Source organism: Conger conger, chromosome 18 (genome assembly GCF_963514075.1).
Source record: "Conger conger chromosome 18, fConCon1.1, whole genome shotgun sequence".
In the NCBI taxonomy this organism is placed as follows: Eukaryota; Metazoa; Chordata; class Actinopteri; order Anguilliformes; family Congridae; genus Conger; species Conger conger.
In genome coordinates, this window is record NC_083777.1 from 22296384 (window position 1) to 22320322 (window position 23939).

Here is a 23939-nt window from a genome sequence, read left to right on the forward strand (position 1 = left end):
TAGTATTTATTTTCAAAATAATTAAGTACTGTGGCTAAGAGATCTTCTCTGATATATCAAAATCCTTAATCAGGGGCTTACAAAAGGTGTAGGTGATCGTGCTGTTTGTGTGAGCGCTGAGGAAAACACCTGCGGAAACGCTCACTCTGGCTCCTGCTCGTCTAGCTTTTCATTAACTGCACTTTGCAGGAGAGCGCAAAGGCCAACATACGTTCACCAAGCACTTTATTAGGAACATTTTTACTTTATTACACCTACTTATTAATGTGATGATGTAATCAGCCAATTGTGTGGCAGCAGTGCAATCCATACAATCATATAGATATGGTTCAGGAGCTTCAGTTAATCACATCAACCATCAGAATGGGGGAAAAAATATGATCTAAGTGACTTTGACCATGGAATGATTTTGGGTGCCAGACAGGGTGGTTTGAGTATTTCAGAAACTGCTGATCTCCTGGGATTTTCATGCACACTACAGTCTCTACAGTTAGTAAAGAATGGTGCAAAAAACAAAACAGAATCTAGCGAGCAGCAGTTCTGAAGACAGAAATGCCTTGTTAATGAGAAAGGTCAGAGGAGAATGGCCAGACTGGTCAAAGCTGACAGGAAGGTAACACAAATAACCACACATCACGACAGTGGTATGCAGAAGAACATCTCTGAACACATCATAAGTCTAATAAATACCTAATAAAGTGCTCACTGAGTGTATATAATATAATAAAATAAGGTACAATAAATGTCTGCACAACAGATTTGACTAGCATTAACAGGAAACAGAAACCGAAAGTGAGAGATTTGATTTGAGATGGAATGCATGTTTCAATTGTGTGGTGGGGGTGGGCTAACTTTGGCAAGGACAGTTTGCAGAACAGCTGTATGCCTGTACAATGCGATAAGAACATTTATGTTTAAGAAAAGCCTATGATGCAAAATGTCAGTTATTTTTGAGCGTTTGATGTAACATGTCATGTCAATTATTTTTGACAAGAACACATTTGTTGAGGGCAGTTTGTATGCCTGTACAATGTGATAAGAGCAATTACTTTCTTAAGATCAAGCTGACAAAACAAACACCATGTTTAAAGAAAACATTTATTTTTTGAAAATAGCATACACACAATGATAAATCATTGGGGCAGGACAGAGAGCAGCTGGTATTTCTGAGGAGCTATATTGAAGTCTTATATGGGCACATTGTTTTTCATTATCATGATGTACAGTAGCAAAAATGTCAACGTTTATGACAAATCAAATCTGAGAACCAATGGCTGTTGTTTAATTCATTAACTCTTGTCCCAGTCAAGTATTGTCCATGTTCAGTGTTGCTAAAACCAAAAGCAAAAGCACTTCCACTCCTACAGAGTACATTTACAATGTAAATGTAAACAGAGTGGAACGGATGTGGTTGGTCTCGAGAGGTTGTTCATTGGTTCATTCAGTGAGTTCAGTCTCCACCTCTCAGCATTGTTCCAGTGAGCAGATAAATACGCTCCCCCCCTCTACTAAACTCTGAGAAATGCACGGGGCAGAGGCAGAAATTGTAAGTAAAGTTGCTGCATGTAAAGGTTTTATATAACTTTATATTGTATTGTTATTACACTTTTCAAATACTATTTCTATCTTTAAGATAATATGCTAACTGAAATTATTTAGGGCCAGTTTCACAGACAAAGATAAGTCATGGACTAAATTCAGTTTTGTATGGACAATTCCCATTCAAAATAGAATTAATCTAAGATTAGGCTCAATCACTGTCTGTGAAACTGGCCCTTCATGTTGGATTCATAACCGAATAAAAGTTGTTGTTGGCTATAGCCTAATCTGAATCATTCTTTGACTTTAATTTTAAAGACTGGAATCAACGGGTCCAGCATGGTAAGTAATTAATGTGAAGATAAACTGAAAAGAATAACATTTTTGCTTTTTTAGTATCAAAGTTTAAACAATTCTTCATAGTTTTTTTATGCTCAATATCTAAGAACTGTAGAAATGTACTTTTTACCAGATTTACTTCAAAATGTAGCAAATTAATTTAGTTGCGGGCGATTTTCAGCCTGCGTTCCTTGCATAGGGGCAGTATGTAGTGTATGTGATGGAGATTAGGCATAATCATAATCAGCCGTTTGTGGCGATCGACATTTCCGCAGTCATGCATTTGTCACACCGGCTACTCGCTCTCATTTCTGCTCACCGGATACCTAATACCATTGAAATAGTGACTAAATCTGAGCGCAATCTCACTCACTGTTCAATGTTCAATGTTTAGACCTTACAAGTAAAATTCTGGCACTCTAGCGGCGCATATGGCACTTATTAGCCTGATTAGCCTACGTAGCAGTAGGAAAACGTTTAGGATTTATGTGAAAAGGCTTGATTATATTCCCTTAAAATACATGTATGCAAATCTATTTATCTATTAAATGTAGATTACTGTGAACTGAACCATATTTCATTTATTCTCATGATAATGTATTAATACACAATTAAACCATATGTTTGTATGTTTAATGCATCGTGTCGGAAAAAAATCTCACTGATTTCTTTTCTTTTTTTTTTAGGTTGAAGACGAAGATTTTATTAAATTATTAGGACTTATTGATAATTGTGCTAAATCATGTATTATATATAAACGTAGAAAGGGTACTATTAAAAGTATTAATATTATAAATCATTTTAATATTCAGGAGGATTTTCAACGTGTTGGGTATATTGCAATAATAAGAAAAACACCAGAAGGTGATACTTGGTTCAGAACATCACAATGTTTTTTTGCATCTGCAACTAAAAAATCTATTTTGACAACGTACCACTCAGTTGCGAGTGACGTCAGTTTCATATATGCCTTCTTTCATTCAAAACATAATATCTTCATTTACAAAATTCCTCCATCACCCATTATCTCTAATCGTGAAATTGATTATGCATTATTTAAGTTACCAAAATATAGTTTAATCCCATGGAAAACGGGATTTGTAGATAAAATTGTCGGGAAACCGGAAATGGACAAGTTAGTCCATATAATTACAAATAGGACAATAGAAAAAACAGCTCATTCAATTGAGGCAAATGTCATTGAAACCCCCATAGACATGAAAAATTATGTAAATGAATCAGAATTTTTAATTGATAAATCTGGAATTAAAGGTGATAGTGGTGCCCCAGTTTTAGATAAAGACTGGGGATTGCGCGGAATGTACCGTGGGGGTATTCATGGAGGACAACGTCATTTTGGATTGTGTGCTAACATTATTTACATTGTCCAAGATATTAAAATAAAACAGCCGTTCAGTGAAAAAAACTTTAAGAACTTCCAAAAAGCATTTTGAGCTCTTTCGAACTGCATCAAATTTCGAAAAAAAATATAGAAATAAGATTATTTTTATATACAGATACATTATAAGATAATAGAATATGATTACATAAGATAATAATGTTATATAAGGGCTGGTCTGTGTGCTGGTTTTTAATCCAACCTTAATTTGCTCTGGTACTTGAGCACAGTAACATCTTCAATTACACTCCACCAGTCTGCGAGAGTAGTTGGTGCTTATACTAAATGTCACCTCAAATAAATACGAAATTGAAAAAAACAAAACAAAAAAAAAACCTGCAAAAGATCAGCCGTTGTTGTACACCCTGGCACAGTCACCTCTGCCTCTGGGATTTCTCCAGAAGGACAACTTGCCCCCACGAGTAATTTCAGCACAGCCTGGGTGAGTTCACTCCACCTGCCAATCAATCCATTATGATGAAGACTAACTGAAACATATATTCAGTTCCATTATGATGAAGACTAACTGAAATCTAAACATATATTAATTCCAGTGAGACGGGTGCGTGGGGGTTGGACCCAAAATGCACGACTCAGAAACAATAGTAATATAAAGACCCCTCAGGGCTTTATTCGGGACGAATCCCAGGAGAGTAGTCAACACAAGCAAAGTCCATACACGTAGATCCAGCCAAACAAAACGTAAACAAACAAAAAGCACGGTGCCGAGGGAAGAGGCAAACTCGTAGTCGGTAAACGTGCAGGGAGGTCCGGTAGCAGGAGAGCTGTCAGCGGGGCTGAAGTACAGGCGGACGGCAGGCAGAGGCGTAGTCGTGGGCGAAGCGGAAGTCGAAACCATGAAACAATCAGCGGGGCAAAAGTACAAAAAACGGTAGGCGGGGACGTAGTCGAGAAACAAAACGAAGGTCACAAAACAGAAATCAATAGTCGATGGTCAGTAAACAGGCGTGGATCGTAACGTGTAATCAAACAGTAAATAATGCTCAAGAGTTGCGTGAAAAAACAGAGGCAGACAATTTCGCAGTGAACAGTTGCGCGACTGGGCTATAAATGCAGGTGTAGACAGGTGTAGACAATTAGTTAGAGGGTAGCAAGGAAATGGAAAACAGGTGCGATGGATGACAAGTTTAACAAGGAGATTAGTAATCGTTAGTAATAAACCTATCCTGCCCTAGCATTAGTAAATTAGTAAATGACATGCACGAGAAACGTAAGGTAACATGAACACATGATTAGTCTTGTTAGTTTCTACCCAATCCTGATCTAGCGTTAGTAGTTTTAGTAAATAGACAAATAGAACATTAGGGGAGTGAAGGACAGAACGAGAGAGAGAGAGAGAGAGAGAGAGAGAGAGAGAGAGAAAAAAGGCGGAACGCAAGGTTTGCGGAAAAACATGTAAAAGTGTATGCATAACAACGACCAGTTAACGTAACAATAAACATACATCGAAACATAACACAAAGCGGAACTAAGACGATAATCACTCAACATAACCAGGTAATATAATCGTAACGAGACATAACTAAACATGACAAGAAAATAAATCGTAACGAAACATAACTAAACAACATGACGAACCTAGACAACATGATACATGATAAAACACTACGTGACTAAGACAACATGAATAAACATAAATCAACATAAAACATGGTGAGACAGACCTGAAACGTGACATCCAGATCTACTTCCATGGAACCAATGCGTTTGCCTGTGAGGACTGAACTTGTGGCAGTGACACCACTTTTGTGAGAAGCAACAAAGAGGAGAAAATGCAAAACAAAGTGTGGAATATCCTGAAAAAGGTGATCATGTGTATTTATATTTGTCCGTATCCATGGTGATTAAGAGTTACAGTGTAAATGGAATGTAGTGTAGCGGTTTCTCTCTTGGCCCCCCAGTGTATGCTGGGTTTCCTTTCGACCACAGTTATAATGGGCTGATGATTCTTCTTTGACCCTGTCAATGTCAATTCTAAATTATTCTATATTATTGTCTCTTGTGATGTCTTACGTTCTAACTGTTGAATGTGTGTGGAGGCAGTGCTGCAAAACAAAATCTGAAAGAACTTAAAATAACTGAAAACAGGCATTTACTGTAACTGATGGAGATACAAACCAAGATGCACATCTGAAAAACACTGATCGAACACCATTGTTCTACTACACTGTGTGGAACAAACACTGAGTAAAATTTTTTATTGTGATTTAATAAGGTTATTGTTGCTTTTTTTGTTGAGTGTAAAAAGAGACGTATGTAAATTTAATATTTCATATTAAGACGTATATTTAATAGACGTATGTAATATTTTGGAATATAAGCTGCAAAGCTGCTTGTATCCTCCTCTGCTCTAACAGGATGAAATCCAACCCCACACAGACCAAGCGGATGACCTCACAGACCAAGTGCATGACCTCACAGACCAGGATGACAACATCGGGACCAGGCTGAGAACACGGAAGCAGGCTTAAATGGGGACATGTTGTCCTTCTGCACCCAACCCAGAAGTGTATCTATTTGACCTAGAACATTAATTATAGCTGAGCTTATGAAAACGCAAGAAACCACAGTGAAAACTGTTGAAATGAGAGCAAAGAATGCAACGTACATTTACTCCCTTAGAAGAGAATTAATCAAATATTTAGTATGTCTGTATATTAGAAAAGCATATTAGAAGTGAATATTAATGAAATAAAGTCAGATTTTCCTGAGGAACTTGCTGCCGTGGTGTCGTCTTTTCCTTCGCGAAGATGTTTTTCGACAAATTGAAGATTTGGACTCTGTCGTTTCCTAGACACGACACTCCCTCTCCCGTTATCTCTACCCCCCCCTCTCTCTCTCTCTCCCTCTCCCATTATCTCTATCTCCCCCCCCTCTCTCCTTCCCTCTCCCGTTATCTCTACCTTCCCCCTCTCTCTCTCTCCCTCCCTCTCCCGTTATCTCTATCCCCCCCTCTTTCTCTCCCTCCCTCTCCCGTTATCTCTACCTCCCCCCTCTCTCTCTCTCTCTCCCTCTCCTTCTCCCGTTAACTCTATCCCCCCTCTCTCTCCCTCCCTCTCCTGTTATCTCTATCTCCCCCCTCTCTCCCTCTTTCTCTCTCTCCCTCCCTCCTGCATTATCTCTTCCTCCTCTCTCTCTCTCCCACTGTATCTCCCGTTCTCTCTCCACCTCCCCTTTCTCACTCTCGCTGTTTCCCGTTCTCTCACTCGCTTCCTCTTTCCCTCTCTCCTGCTGTCTCTCTCTCTGTCACCCTGTTTCACCCCCACCCCTTTCTTCTCTACATTCTCTTTCCCTCTCAGTCTAATACACTCCAGATGTCCCCAAAGCTCCTCAGTCAACAATTAGCTTCTTCAAGACACTGTGCCTGAGGCACACCCCCAGCGGGAGGCTAAATGGTGAAAGAGTGAGAGTATCAGTCAGCTTCCCTGGTTAGCTGGAACCTCATAAACATCTGAAGAGCCTATTTGTCGCACGCCATGCGACTCCTTCTGGAATTCCCCTGATTGGTTGCTGCATGGATAAAGAGAGAAATTACAATACATTACGTGGCATTTAGCAGACGCTCTTGTCCATCAGACCCCATTACTGTAAAATGTTCTGAAATACTGTGTAGGTTTTGTGTAACTCAGTGTTCAGTATATCACCTTGTGTGCTGTGCATATTTACCAAGATACAAAATGTTGAATTATTTGATGTGTCCCCAAGCGATAACTGCTGCCTTGAGTTAAAAATACAATTAAATTAGGATATTTGTGATATGAAACACTCATAAAAATGTCCAAAGAATCTGGTGTAATATCTTAATAATCCAAAATACATACAATTGGTTTTTCCTAAATTTCACAATTAAGAGTAAACGGGGGAATATCAAATGGCATTTTCTATGATATCATTATGAAATTATGATTCATCATCTTACTAAATTACGTACAATAAAGTGCAAATCTATAGGTGTAAAGTCACAAATACTGTAATTAGATTACACTATTCTTAACTGAATACTGATGCAACAATCACTATTGCCAATTTAAAAAAACCTGGTCTTCAAAAGATTAATTTGAAGGCAAATCTATTAATCTCATCTTACAATTTCTGCTTAATGAGGTGAGACCACTACAAATAAATAGTTTGACTGCAACTATAATTGTATCCACTGGATGACAGCAGGCGGCACGGATGGCGCAGTGGGTAGCACTGCCACCTCACAGCAAGGAGGTCCTGGGTTCGAATCCCCGTCGGCCGGGGCCTCTCTGTGCGGAGTTTGCATGTTCTCCCCGTGTCTGCGTGGGTTTCCTCCGGAAAGACATGCATGTTAGGCTGATTGGAGAGTCTAAAATTGCCCGTAGGTATGAGTGTATGAGTGTGTGAGTGAATGGTGTGTGTGCCCTGCGATGGACTGGCGACCTGTCCAGGGTGTATTCCTGCCTTTCGCCCAATGTATGCTGGGATAGGCTCCAGCGACCCTGTTCAGGATAAGCGGGTTCAGATAATGGATGGATGGATGGATGGATGACAGCAAAAGTCCTCATGACATTTTTGTAAATGATTGAAATGACACCAGCCCAGCAATTTCTGGCAGCTTTTGAAACATTACAGCAAACCTGAATCCAGTTCAGCCATATTTTCTGCTCAGTCAGCTGCAGGTGTAAATTACTGCATTTTATTTCAGGTTCCTTTTCCAGAAAGCTACATAATAATTTAGCGATTAGTTTAATTGTAGTATTTTTAACTCAAGGCAGCTGGGATATCAAATAATTCCACATTTCTTGTCTGAGTAAATATGCTCAGCATACCAGGGCATATACTGAACGTTGAGCTACAAAAACCCACACAGTGCCTGGGTTGGGTTTTTAGGTTTCTGTTTCCCTTGACAAGGATTTGCTATTTTAGTAAGCGGCAATTAGACTAGTTAGACTAGATAGACTAGTTAATGAGGACATCTCCACACCCTCCTCTGCCATCCTGTCCAATGCCCAGGGTAATATTCCACGCATCGGAACATTCTCAATATGATTACCTGGAAATCAACATATGTAATCTATATCATATCATGTCCTTCTCCAGTCCTTTACTATATATTGGCCAAACTAAACGTGCATTACGTACCAGAATCATTGAGCGTATGAGTGCAGTCAGGAGGCAAAATGACACTTTCCTCCGTTTCTCAGAATTTTCAATCTGCCAACCAATCTTAAACTGAAATCTCTAGCTCCTCATAGTATGAATGAACCTTAAATATTTTTTGTAAAAATGTGTATGTTGACATTTTCAATATGTAACTTGTAACTCATAGTATAGTATCTATTTTCAAAATAATTAAGTACTGTGGCAAAGAGATCTTCTCTGATATATCAAAATCCTTAATCAGGGGCTTACAAAAGGTGTAGGTGATCGTGCTGTTTGTGTGAGCGCTGAGGAAAACACCTGGGGAAACGCTCACTCTGGCTCCTGCTCGTCTAGCTTTTCAGTAACTGCACTTTGCAGGAGAGCGCAAAGGCCAACATATGTTCACCAAGCACTTTATTAGGAACATTTTTACTTTATTACACCTACTTATTCATGTGATGGTGTAATCAGCCAATTGTGTGGCAGCAGTGCAATCCATACAATCATATAGATATGGTTCAGGAGCTTCAGTTAATCACATCAACCATCAGAATGGGGGAAAAAGTGATCTAAGTGACTTTGACCATAGTCTATCAGCTGTTGTAGGTTTGCTGTCAAATCGCCATCTTAGTTATACCAGGTGTGTTGCTTTTCGTTATTAGTTAGCAAATCTAGTGTGTTTTTCACCAGCAGTTTCGCTCGGTTCTGTTATTCTGATCAGGTGATCAGAATCAGTTAGATACTTTGAACGCTGCAATTGTTAGGATAATTATTAGATCGCTAGTTTGCATTAGTAATTAGCAGTTTATATAGGCGTGCTCAGAGCGACGCTCCCTCCCATTTTGGAATGGTATGGTGTGTCAGCACCCCATTACGGTCTGCTCTCTCCCCATTACGGTCTGCTCTCTCCCCATTACGGTCTGCTCTCTCCCCATTACGGTCTGCTCTCTCCCCATTACAGTCTGCTCTCTCCCCATTACAGTCTGCTCTCTCCCCATTACAGTCTGCTCTCTCCCCATTACAGTCTGCTCTCTCCCCATTAGTCTGCTCTCTCCCCTTCAGAACACGCTTCCAGCGACGTGACCCTCCACGGCGACGGAACCCCACCAACCTCTGCTACCCCTCACTGACCCCCCGTGACAACTTCACAGTTGCAGGGGGGGCTATGGAACTGCCAATCTGCCACACGGAAGGCTGACTTCATTACTGGTTATGCCTCCCTCCTGTCCCTACAGTTCCTTGCCCTCACCGAGACCTGGACTACACCAGAGAACACCGCCACCCCCGCTGCCCTCTCATCCTCCTTCTCCTTCTCACACACCCCCCGGCCCTCTGGTCGTGGAGGTGGCACTGGCTTGCTGATCTCCCCTTCGTGGAAATTCTCTGCGATTTCCCTCACTGACCTATCCCTATCCACCTTTGAATGCCACGCTGTCTCAATTACTCACCCTGTTAAACTTTATATTGTCATTGTTTATCGTCCTCCGGGTGCCCTGGGAAGTTTCCTTGATGAGCTTGACACTCTACTCAGCTCATTCCCTGAGGATGGCACCCCACTTATCCTCCTGGGAGATTTCAACATCCACCTGGAAGCCTCCCAGTCTGTTGCCTTCTTACCACTACTTCACTCCTTTGACCTCTCTCTGCAGCACTCTCCCCCAACTCACAAGGCTGGAAACCTTCTCGACCTGATCTTTCTGAGGAACTGCTCCTCTTTTAACCCCACTGTTACCCCTTTACACAAGTCCGATCACCACTTCATTTCCTTCTCCATCCCCCTAGCCCCTGTGCCTCCCTCCTCTTCTCTCACCCCCACTGTTTCTGTCCGATGTAACCTCCGCTCTCTATCACTTCACGCTCACGACTGCTGTCTGTCCTGGTCCCACGGCCGTGACCTCCCGGTAGATGTCAGAACGGCAGAGTCTCTGACCTCCTTCAAGCGCAGACTGAAGACCAATCTCTTCAGGCTACACCTTTCACCTTTCTGAGAGGGAAATGAGTCCAGGATAAATAAGGACCTTTTAAGAGTAATGAGCACAAATATAAAACTTCGGACTCAGCGGTGTACCGGCATAGCCGCGAGTTGGCATCTCAAGTTTCTCCGTCAGGTAAAGTGTGCAACAATAAATGTGTCTGTGTGAAACCTGACCCACATGACGTCACTTCCAATTAACCAATCAGCACATAATGAATACGACATAGAATGCTGCAAATGTAAAATAAACAAATATGTATCAGCAAGAGAAAATAAACAAAACAAACAAAACATGGAATTTAAACCACAGCTAAAGGGGTATTTAAAGGATACTTACCTGTTCACCTGAAACCAAGAAAAGAGTTAACTCAGAAAGGGAAAATAGCTCAAATAAATGGGTTTAACCTGTTAAATTTAGGCTATTAACCAAAGTAAATATAGACCGGTCTTAAGGAACTACCTGGTTGATAAAAACTCATTTGAGAACAAAACCTAAAATAATCTATTCTAAGTAAGGAAATGGATAAATAAGGAGGGTTAAAGGGTCACTTACCTGCCTTATTGTGAATATTTTGTATATGTGTATTGTATTATCAGTTCTGTTGTTTAGTAAACTGCCGGCTTGTTCATTCCATCTCTAATCCCTGGTCTACTATTTTATTGACTCAACTTGTAGCGTGGGAAGCTAAGCGGAGAGCCAGTGGCGACCAAAGGTAGAACCTTTTTTAACCAACACGCGAACGTGTTAGTCACTAAATCCCAGGGAGAACCGAAATAGGGATACCCAGCTAGGAACAGGACTTCTCCCGGAACAATGGGAGGAATAGAAATTAAACAAACCAAATTTCGAAAATAGTAAACAGAAAGGTAGCTCAAAAACGGCTAGCGAACGTAAAACAACCCTTAAGTAACCAGGGCGAACCAATAACCTTGGTACCGTGCCAAATAGCTGGGCACTGAGTGAAAACCAAAAGAAAATACAACCTAGCGAGAAAAGCTAGGCACGAAAATAAAAACCTCGAGGCGCAGCTCGGGACAAAAATGCAAACCAAAATACAACACCGGGGACAACGTCCCTCTACCATCGACTCACACGAGTCCAAAAGAAAAAACAAAACCCTTGAGGAAGGCGCCAGCACACACAACTCTTCCAGCTGTACGCCTTCCTTACCTTTTAGATATTTCTCTTACTTTAGCAATGAGAGAATTACCCACCAGCACCGTACCTGACTCGTATAGGTTTAGAGTCTACCGGGCGCTTTACCGGCTTTGTGCCAAGGGCGAACGGTTGAACACAAAAGCACAGAAACTAGTCCATGCTGGTCTTAAATACTCTCCCGGGAGGTAATTCCCCTGGCGTAAACGAGGAACAGGTGGAAACAATTATCCTCGGCCAACTAGTGGCACCAGTGAGAATTACCTCCCACCATGACACAACTACTCCTTCGAGTGGCTTATAGCTGTCTATACAGTGACACAAGTGCTACACTTTTCTTAATTAGACTAGTTAGACGAGATAGACAAGTTAATGATGTCATCTCCATAGACCTTCTCTGCCATCCTGTCCAATTACCGCGGGTCTGTTGGCAAGGTAACCAGCAACGACGCTGCTTGGAAACATGGGATGGTGAAGGAAGAAATTTATTCATGGACAATGAAGAAATGGAGCAGGTATGTTCTTTGTATTAACACCTCTTTAGACAAACTTACACGTGCTTAACATTGGTTTGTTTAAGTAAAATTGCATATTTCAACATGAAGCTGATGTACATTTAACGCTGCAATGCGTTAGTTTAATTATGCTTTTTATAGTATCAGAGTTTAAACAATTCTTCATAGTTTTTTAATGCTCTATATCTCGATTTTCAGCCTGTATGGCAGTATGTAGTGTATGTGGTGGAGATTTGGTGTAAAGCAGGAGTAGCCTTTTTGTATCCTCCTCTGCTCTAACACTGATGAAATCCAACCCCACACAGACCAAGCGCATGACATCGTAATTTGAAGGTGCTTTATTATCCTCACGTGTCCGTTGGTAAAGGTGGGGGTCAATCCTCCAGGTCAGTCCTTCCTCTCTCTGCCTCTTCCTTCCTCAGAATAGGCACGACTGACACTGTTTGCAGCTTTGACCGCTCCTTAAATCTCTCCTCTCCTCTCCTCAGGCAGCAGCTGAGTCAGTGTTTTTCCATGGGGGTTCACTCACGTACGCCGTTACCTGGGTCCTTCTGGGGTTTTCCACCTACGTAGCGCAACAGGCAGGAGCAGGAGCGCCACCGAATGTGGCAGTTGTTCATTGGTGTGGATTCAGTCTCCACCTCTATGCATTGTTCCAGTGAGCAGATAAATACGCCCCCCCCCACCCCCCCCCACCCCCAAACTCTCAGATATTCACGGGGCAGAGGCAGAAATGGTAAGTAAAGTTGCTGCGTGTAAAGGTTTTATATAACTTTATATTGTCTTGATATTACACTTTTCAAATACTATTTCTATCTTTAAGATAATATGCTAACTGAAATTATTTAGGGCCAGTTTCACAGACAAAGATAAGGCTTAGTCATGGACTAAATTCAGTTTTGTATGGACAATTCCCATTCAAAATAGAATTAATCTAAGACTAGGCTCAATCACTGTCTGTGAAACTGGCCCTACATGTTGGATTCATAACCGAATAAAAGTTGTTGTAGGCTGTAGGCTAATCTGAATCATTCTTTGACTTTATGTTTAAAGACTGAGGTCACCGTGTCCAACCTGGTAAGTAATTCATGTGAAGAGAAATTGAAAGTTGGCCGTTTGCTTTTTATAGTATGAAAGTTTAAACAAATCTTCATAGTTTTTTAATGCTCAATATCTAAGAACTGTAGAAATGTACTTTTTACCAGATTTACTTGAAAATGTAGCAAATTAATTTAGATGCGGGCAATTTTCAGCCTGCGTCCCTTGCATAGGGGCAGTATGTAGTGTATGTGGTGGAGATTAGGCATAAAGCAGGAGCAGCCGTTTGTGGCGATCGACATTTCCGCAGTCATGCATTTGTCACACCGGCTACTCGCTCTCATTTCAGCTCACCAGATACCTTCAATGTTCGATGTTTAGACCTTACATGTAAAATTCTGGCACTCTTTCACATTGTGGCGCGTATGGCACTTATTAGCCTCATTAGCCTACGTAGCTGTAGGAACACATTTAGGATTTATGTGAAAAGGGTTGATTATACTCCCATAAAATAGATGCATGCAAATCTATTTATTTATTAAATGTAGATTAATGTGAACTGAACCATATTTAATTTATTCTCATGATAATGTATTAATACATAAACCATATGTTTGTATGTTTAATGCATTGTGTAGGAAACAAATCTCACTGATTTATTTGTTTTTTCGTGTGTGTTTTTTTTTAAGGTTCAAGACAAGGATTTTCATCTGTTCGTAAAACGGAATTTTGATGATCCTGAATCATCATGTTTTATATATAACTGTAGCAAGGATACTACTAATAGTATTAACATTGAACATCATTTAAATATTCAGAAGGATTTTGAACATAGGCGGCACGGATGGTGCAGTGGGTAGCACTGCCGCCTCACAGCAAGGAGGTCCTGGGTTCGAATCCCCGTCGGCCGGGGCCTCTCTGTGCGGAGTTTGCATGTTCTCCCCGTGTCTGCATGGGTTTCCTCCGGGTACTCCGGTTTCCTCCCACAGTCCAAAGACATGCAGGTTAGGCCGATTGGAGAGTCTAAATTGCCCGTAGGCATGAGTGTGTGAGTGAATGGTGCGTGTGCCCTGCGATGGACTGGCGACCTGTCCAGGGTGTATTCCTGCCTTTCGCCCAATGTATGCTGGGATAGGCTCCAGCCCCCTGCGACCCTGATCAGGATAAGTGGGTTCAGATAATGGATGGATGGATGGATTTTGAACATTTTGGGTATATTGTAACACAAAAAGAGGAATCACTATGTACATCACAATGTTTTTTTGCATATTCAACTAAAAAGTATATTTTGACAACGTACCACTCAATTGGTAGTGACAGCAATATATATGCCTTCTTTCAATCTAAACATGATATCTTAATTTACAAAATTCGTCAACCACCCATTTTCTCTTGCGGTGAAATTGATTATGCATTACTTGAGTTACCAAAAGATAGTTTTATCCCTTGGAATATGGGACTGTTAGATCAAATTGATGGGAAACCGGAAAAGGACAAGTTAGTCCATTTCAATGCATATAGGACATTAAAAACAGCTCATTCAATTGAGGCAAATGTTATTGAAACCCCCATAAGAATGAAAAATTACATAAATAAATCATACATTTTTAATTAACAAATATGGAATTGAAGGTGATAGTGGTGCCCCAGTTTTCGATAAAGACAAAGTTGTGGGAATGTACCGTGGATTTATTCATCATTTTGGACGGTGCATTAACATTATTGACATTGACCAAGATATTAAAAGAAAACAAAAAAAGCAAAGCAAACCGAGCCTCCTGATCAGTTTAGTAACACAAATTTCATCATGGTTATTTATCTAAAAAAATGAAAAAGAACTTGAAAGTAAAGCATTTCGAACTCTTTAGGACTGCATCAATTTTCTAAGAAATATGATAATAATGTTAAAAATAAATAAAGAACTGGTGACTTGCCCATGTAAATAAGAGTGTGTAAAAAGTGAAAATAATGTGAGAGAATGGTGTGTGGGTGATTGATTGGAGATGTGACCATGCCAACAACCACTTATACCGCTTGTACAAAATTTCACATCAAATTAATAAGAGCAGAAGTTGGCAAAGAAAAAACTTGCAAAAGACCAGCCGTTGTACACCCTGGCACAGTCATTTCTGCCTCTGGAATTTCTCCAGAAGGACAACTTGCCCCCATGTTTGCCTGCATGAGAGAGAGAGAGGGTACTTTCAGCACAGCCTGGGTGAGTTCACTCCACCTGCCAATCAATCCATTATGATGAAGACTAATTGAAACATATATTCAGTTCCATTATGATGAAGACTACTTGAAACATATATTCAGTTCCATTATGATGAAGACTAACTAAAACATATATTCAGTTCCATTATGATGAAGACTAACTGAAACATATATTCATTCCAGATCTACTTCCATGGAGCCAATGCGTTTGCCTGTGAGGACTGAACTTGTGGCAGTGACATCACTTTTGTGAGAAGCAATAAGGAGAAACTGCAAAAAAAAGTGTGGAATATCCTGAAAAAGGTGATCATGTGTATTTATTTTAGTCCGTATCCACGGTAATCAAGAGTTATAGTGTAAATGGAATGTAGTGTAGCGGTTTATCCCTTGGCCCCCCAGTGTCTGCTGGGTTTCCTTTCGACCACAGTTATAATGGGCTGATGATTCTTCTTTGACCCTGTCAATGTCAATTCTAAATTGTTCTATATTATTGTCTCATGTCTATGTGATGTCTTACATTCTAATTGTTGACTGTGTGTGGAGACAGTGCGGCAAAACAAAATCTGAAAGAACTTAAAATAATTGAAAACAGGCATTTACTGTATCTGATGAAGATACAAACCAAGATGCACATTGCGTCTAAAAAACACTGATCTAACACTATTGTTCTACCACACTGTGTGGGACTGTGTGGGAATTTAAAACACTTAGTTCAATTTTTTATTGTGATTTAATAAGGTTATTGTTGCTTTTTTGTTGAGTGTAAAAAGCGACGTATGTAAATTTAATATTTAATATTAAGACATACAGTCAGGTCCATAAATATTGGGACATCGACACAACTCTCATCTTTTTGGCTCTATACACCACCACAATGGATTTGAAATGAAACTAACATGTGCTTTAACTGCAGACTTTCAGCTTTAATTTGAGGGTATTTACATCCAAATCAGGTGAACGGTGTAGGAATTACAACAGTTTGTATATGTGCCTCCCACTTTTTAAGGGACCAAAAGTAATGGGACAAACTAACAATCATAAATCAAACTTTCACTTTTTAATACTTTTTAAAATCCTTTGCAGTCAATTACAGCCTGAAGTCTGGAACGCATAGACATCACCAGATGCTGGGTTTCATCCCTGGTGATGCTCTGCCAGGCCTCTACTGCAACTGTCTTCAGTTTCTGCTTGTTCTTGGGGCGTTTTCCCTTCAGTTTTGTCTTCAGCAAGTGAAATGCAAGTTCAATCGGATTCAGGTCAGGTGATTGACTTGGCCATTGCATAACATTCCACTTCTTTGCCTTAAAAAACCCTTTGGTTGCTTTCGCAGTATGCTTCGGGTCATTGTCCATCTGCACTGTGAAGCGCCGTCCAATGAGTTCTGAAGCATTTGGCTGAATATGAGCAGATAATATCGCCCGAAACACTTCAGAATTCATCCTGCTGCTTTTGTCAGCAGTCACATCATCAATAAATACAAGAGAACCAGTTCCATTGGCAGCCATACATGCCCACGCCATGACACTACCACCACCATGCTTCACTGATGAGGTGTTATGTTTTGGATCATGAGCAGTTCCTTTCCTTCTCCAAATTCTTCTCTTCCCATCATTCTGGTACAAGTTGATCTTTGTCTCATCTGTCCATAGGATGTTGTTCCAGAACTGTAAAGGCTTTTTTAGATGTTTGGCATAATCTGGTTTTCCTGTTTTTGAGGCTCACCAATCTTGTGGTGAACCCTCTATATTCACTCTGGTGAAGTCTTCTCTTGATTGTTGACTTTGACACACATACACCTACCTCCTGGAGAGTGTTCTTGATCTGGCCAACTGTGGTGAAGGGGTTTTTCTTCACCAGGGAAAGAATTCTTCTGTCATTCACCACAGTTGTTTTCTGTGGTCTTCCGGGTCTTTTGGTGTTGCTGAGCTCACCGGTGCGTTCTTTCTTTTTAAGAATGTTCCAAACTGTTGATTTGGCCACAACTAATGTTTTTGCTATCGCTCTGATGGGTTTGTTTTGATTTTTCAGCCAAATGATGGCTTGCTTCACTGATAGTGACAGCTCTTTAGATCTCAGATTGAGAGTTGACAGCAACAGATTCCAAATGCAAATAGCACACTTGAAATGAACTCTAGACCTTTTATCTGCTCCTTGGAAATGAGATAATGAGGGAATAACACACACCTGGCCATGGAACAGCTGAGCAGCCAATTGTCCCAGTACTTTTGGTCTCTTAAAAAGTGGGAGGCACATATAGAAACTGTTGCAATTCCTACACCGTTCACCTGATTTGGATGTAAATACCCTCAAATTAAAGCTGAAAGTCTGCAGTTAAAGCATATCTTGTTCGTTTCATTTCTAATCCATTGTGGTGGTGTATAGAGCCAAAAAGAGGAGAATTGTGTCGATGTCCCAATATTTATGGACCTGACTGTATATTTAATAGACGTATGTAATATTTTGGAATATAAGCTGCAAAGCTGCTTGTATCCTCCTCTGCTCTAACAAGACAAAATCCAACCCCACACAGACCAAGCGCATGACCTCACAGACCAAGCGGATGACCTCACAGACCAAGCACATGACCTCACAGACCAAGTGCATGACCTCACAGACCAGGATGACAACATCGGGACCAGGCTGAGAACACGGAAGCAGGCTTAAATGGGGATATGTTGTCCTTCTGCACCCCCCAATAAAAACAATAAAAGATGAACTGATATTTTTCTGTTGTCGGTTCCCACAAAGATATTACAATGACATCTGTGCAAACAGCACTGAAGTTCACCTACTTTGCCTCTCCAGGAGTTCACTAAAACTGCAATTATAATATCCAGTATATAAATATAAATAAATAATATAGAATAATCTGAAAATTACCTGTACTTTAAAGCAAAAACTAAACTTACCGTGAATGAAACTGTGATCATGGGAGGTGTTACTGGCCGTCTTTTAGAAGGTTCCTTCATAACCACGTTTGCAGTGATTTCTGAATAATTACAGTATATGTGGCTCTATCTTGTGGACGGTTTAAACCATTACAGCGAGGGGACTGACTGTTAGTAGTCTACCACCATCTTCCAGCAGGTGGCAGTATGGCGCTATACATAGATGCACTGGAATAGGACAAGAAATAAGACAGCACCGTGGAAATAGTTTCTCCATATACACTCAGTGAGCAGTTTATTAGGTAGACCTGTAGACCAGCTTGATAACATAAATATTTAATCAGCCAATCATGTGGCAGCAACTAAATGCATAAAAGCATGCAGACGTGGTCAAGCGGTTCAGCTGTTGTTCAGACCAAATGTCACAATGGGGAAGATACGTGATCAAATTTACTTTGACTGTGGATTGTTGGTGCCACACAAGATGATTTGAGAAGAAACTGAGCACTTTATTAGGAACACCTACACACCTACTTATTCATTTGATGCATTAAATCATCCCCAGAACACACCGAAATTTGACCTTTAAAGAGGAAAACCCGCTCTGACAGTCCTGCCTCCCCGAATCCCGCCTGACTTCTGGCTGAAATGTATGTTATCCTTCGTGCCCGCCGGTATTTCACCCAAAGACACAGCGGGGCAATGTTTTAACGATCCTCCACCCGCCCCCCGCCTGTCCGCTGCCCAGGCTGACAAAACACACAAGGACAGAAAGCAGGAATGAGAAACAATCTGTCACTCACCCATTACTGCAGCCGGCTGTAGTCTGCAGGCTCTCTGTCCCTGTGTGTGTGTGTGTGTGTGTGTGTGTATATGTGTGTGTGCTTGTTTATATGTGTGTGTGTGTGCGTGTGTGTGTGTGTGTGTGTGTGTGTGCAGGCGTTTGTATGTGTGTGTGTGTGTGTGTGTGTGTGCAGGCGTTTGTATCTGTGTATGCTTGTGTGTGTCTGAGCAAATGCAATGAGCAACCTTCAGGCCAGCCTCGCTCCTACTCCCAGATCCGCTCCTGTGAGCTGAACAGCCGGTGTCTCCTTCTGCACTCCTTCTCCTCTGCTCTCTCTCCCTCCCTCTCCCATTATCACTACCTCCCCCCTCTCTCTCTCTCTCTCCCTCTCCCTCTCCCGTTATCTCTACCTCCTCTCTCTCTCTCTCCCTCTCCCGTTCTCTCTCCACCTCCCCTTTCTCACTCTCTCGCTGTTTCCCGTTCTCTCACTCGCTTTCTCTTTCCCTCTCTCCTGCTGTCTCTCTCTCTCTCTCTCTCGGTCACCCTGTTTCACCCCCACCCCTTTCTTCTCTAATACACTCCTAAATCCTAAATCTCCCCAAAGCTCCTCAATCAACAATTAGCCTCTTCAAGACACTGTGCCTGAGGCACACCCCCAGCGGGAGGCTAAATGGTGAAAGAGTGAGAGTATCAGTCAGCTTCCCTGGTTAGCTGGAACCTCATAAACATCTGAAGAGCCTATTTATCGCACGCCATGCGACTCCTTCTGGAATTTCCGTGGTTGGTTGCTGCATGGATAAAGAGAGAAATAGCACCTACACCAACGCAAAATAAAAAAATAAATAGTTATCACCCTAGAACGATGGCAAAAACAACAAACACTAACTAAAACAATAAACTGAAGTAAAAAAAAACAAAAAACAAACTGAGCAACGGCTTTCCAGATCACCGGTCGGAGCGTCTTTCTGTGTCACAAACTGAAAGGTAAACAAAGACGAACAGAACCTCAGCACAGACCCGGCGCTCGGGAGCGATATCCTGGTCTCAGCCCTGTGCTGTGGGGACAGGCACACTTTAAGCTCCTGGGCTGATTAGTAATGCAGCCCAGGTGCGTGTGTCCTCTCCACCAGCAGGTGGGGCCGAGAATCTGCTTCTTGAAGAGACTGCATGTCACATCATGCTTACATTTACACAAATGTTATATTAATACTAAAGGTCAAGTTTTAGTACTCACAGCATGGTCATTTAACCATATGACAATGGCTATTTTAAAGAGCCCAGTTTTATTAAAACCAGATTTTAACATAGCAAGCATTCAAACCCTGTGTTGAAAGGCAAGTGTAACGTATGGTGTTTGGTTGGATGTATAGGCATAAATCGAGTGAAGGTAATGATATTCATATCATTTATACCTCCCTTTCCGCTGCTTTAGATATGGGGGTTTGGAAAAGGCTTTTCAAGTAATTCAACCTGCCAAATATTTTTGCTTTAAATCTGTGGCAATAAACAGTTCCTTTCTGAACGTGCATGCATTACTGTAAAATGTTCTGAAATACTGTGTAGGTTTTGTGTAACTCAGTGTTCAGTATATCACCTTGTGTGCTGTGCATATTTACCCAGACACAAAATGTTGAATGATTTGATGTGTCCCCAAGCAATAACTGCTGCCTTGAGTTAAAAATACTACAATTAAATTAGGATATTTGTGACATGAAACACTCATAAAAATGTCCAAAGAATCTGGTGTAATAGCTTAATAATCCAAAATACATACAATTGGCTTTTCCTAAATTTCATAATTAAGAGTAAATGGGGGAATATCAAATGGCATTTTCTATGATATCATTATGAAATTATGATTCTTCATCTTACTAAATTATTATTACATTATAGTAATTTAGCTGACACACTTATCCAGAGCGACATACAATAAAGTGCAAATCTTAGGCGTAGAATCACAAATACTGTACTGTATTCCTAACTGAGTATTACATTACATTATTGGCATTTGGCAGACGCTCTTATCCAGAGCAATGTACAGTTGATTAGACTAAGCAGGAGACAATGCTCCCCTGGAGCAATGCAGAGTTAAGGGCCTTGCTCAAGGGCCCAACAGCTGTGTGGATCTTATGGTGGCTACACCGGGATTAGAACCACCGACCTTGCGTGTCCCAGTCATTTACCTTAACCACTACACTACAGGCCTCCCAAACTGATGCAACAAGCACTATTGCCAATTTAAAGCAATGGATTTAAAGCAATGGAGTTTTTATCCAAAAAACCTAGTCTTCAAAAGATGAATTTGAAGGCAAATCTATTCATCTCGTTTTACAATTTCTGCTTAATGGGGTGAGACCACTACAAATAAAAAATAGTTTGACTGCAACTATAATTGTATCCACTGGATGACAGCAAAAGTCCTTATGACATTTTTGTCAATGATTGAAATGACACCAGCCCAGCAATTTCTGGGAGCTTTTGAAACATTACAGCAAACCTGAATCCAGTTCAGCCATATTTTCTGCCCAGTAAGCTGCAGGTGTAAATTACTGCATGTTATTTCAGGTTCCTTTTCCAGAAAGCTAAATAATAATTTCGCGATATGAACAAACATAATTTAAAAATTATATAATATAAATTGCATACTCCATCATTAACTCCACAAAATCATGAAATAATTACCAACTGTATGTATTTTTGTTCATTAAGATTAAATAAACAAAAGGTTTAATTTTTCACAAATATCCTCATTTAATTGTAGTATTTTAAACTCAAGGCTGTTGGGATATCAAATAATTCCACATTTCTTGTCTGAGTAAATATGCACAGCACACCAGGGCGTATACTGAACGCTGAGCTACAAAAACCCACACAGTGCCTGGGTTTGGTGCTTAGGTTTCTGTGTCCCTTGTTATTAATCAGTTGCACATCATACAAAGTGATAGTGAATCGAAGGATTTGATATTTTAGTAGTGTCTTTTCTAGAAGCGGCAATTAGACTAGTTAGACTAGATAGACTAGTTAATGAGGACATTTCCACACCCTCCTCTGCCATTCTGTCCAATGCCCAGGGTAATATTCCAAATATGTTCTCAATACGTTCTCAATGCGTTCTCAATATGTTCTCAATATGTTCTCCCTATGTTCAATGCAAATCTTTCATACACCCTCACACATTGAAAACTTATATGATCAGACAATTGATTACCTAAGTGGATAGCAGCAGAAGTAGAAGTAAAAAAAAAAAAAAAAAACCTAATAAAGTGTATACAATATAATAAAATAAGGCACAATAAAAGCCACATGAGAGATATGTCTGTACAACAGGTTTGACTAGCATTTACAGGAAACATAGTGTCAACACAGACACCGAAAGTGTGAGAGATTTTTCGTCACACTGAAATTTGATTTGAATAGAATGCATGTTTCAATGCATGGCCCTAAATGGTCTCATGGCCCAACAAGAGGTATGATTAGGCAAAAATCACCAATTAAGGGAATCAATTACCTAAAGAAATGCTAATGAATTATTCTAAACTCTGTACGTACATAAACACAGAAAAGATTCTGCATGCATTAGCAATACTCTTCACAAGCTTATTTGGATATCAGATTTTTTTAAAATATATGTATACATTATCATTTCTATATATATATTTGTGTGGGTATACATATTATAATTTGCTGACTGTGTTGCAGTCTTAACATATGCACCTTTGTGTCCTTGCCGTGCTCTTTTCATTTTGGGGTGAAGTCACTACCACTGATTCTAGGAGTGACTACATTCTGACTAGCAGTAGTCTCTGGGTTGAAGATGTAACCAAATTACAACTAAAGCAGATGAACAGCCAAACAGCAGGCCAAGAACACGGTAAATGTAAAAATCATATAAACATTAAACTATCAGTAAACCTCAGAATTTATAAATACATGGGTGAATGGGGTCAATTTAACAGCATTGTGGAGATAGAGCACAAAAAACATGGTCGGTGGATGAGGTTCTCTGGTAGAAAAGATTCACACAAAGTTATCTTAAACACCAAATTCCTTCCCATGTTAGCCTTTTATCATCATGTCATGATCCAAACATATACAGCATTTGTCCTCAACCCAATAAATATGCGAACCAATTAACCAAATGATGGTGGTGGGTCAGTGATGGCCTGGGGAGGCATATCATTGGAGGGTCAGACCTCCATGTCATAGCCAACGGTACCCAGACATCCTGTTAGGATGAAATCCTCAGACCGATTGTCAGACCGCCAAGTACCGCCACAGGCTGTCCAGGAGCTCACTGATGCCCTGATCCAGGTCTAGGAGGAGATCCCCCAGGACACCATCCGCCAACTCAGGAGCATGCCCAGACGTTGTCGGGAGTGCGTACAGGCACGTGGGGGCCATACACACTACTGGGTCACGCTATGAGTTTCCCTGATGAAATTCACACAAGTTCAGCCTGTGATTTACATTTTTTACTTTGATTTTTGCTGTGATTTTGAATCCAGCCCTCAATGCGTTGATGATTTTGGTTTCCTTTGACCGTTGTTACGTCATTTTGTTCTCAACAAATTATACATTGTACATCAGTAAAGACTTTGAACTTGAATAAATCGTTTTTGAGCAGTGTAGTTGGTACATAAGAACCAGATATATCTATTCTGTGAAGGTTTTTAGCTTTACTGATGACACAAGAACATTTTGCTTCCCCGGTTGATCACACAAGACAGGTCTAGCTGGCTTTCGTTAGGTTTGGGTAAGTGGAAGACACTGAAAAAAGACATTAAATGTGTACCTGACAAGGAGATTTTTACACTTGACGATAATACTAGCCGACCAATCAGTGTCCTTTGTAGAGTCTAATCACATAATAGAATATAAATGACAATAGAGGGCTTATTGTTTGAATAATTGAAAAGAATAGGCCACACTTTTAAATAAAAAAATGCTTGAATGAAAGCGGGAGAA

At 40.5% G+C, this 23939-nt stretch overlaps 2 long non-coding RNA genes across 2 annotated transcripts; both read left to right on the plus strand.

Moving 5' to 3' along the window:
* Positions 1–1829: 1829 nt before the first annotated feature.
* On the plus strand, positions 1830–12369 carry LOC133118169 (uncharacterized). Its single transcript, XR_009706377.1, has 4 exons — positions 1830–1881; positions 2565–3719; positions 4981–5103; positions 12356–12369. It is a non-coding gene; the product is annotated as an uncharacterized LOC133118169 (long non-coding RNA).
* A 586-nt stretch (positions 12370–12955) lies between these two features.
* On the plus strand, positions 12956–18024 carry LOC133118168 (uncharacterized). Its single transcript, XR_009706376.1, has 4 exons — positions 12956–13127; positions 13778–15303; positions 15486–15605; positions 17833–18024. It is a non-coding gene; the product is annotated as an uncharacterized LOC133118168 (long non-coding RNA).
* The last annotated feature ends 5915 nt before the right edge of the window (positions 18025–23939 follow it).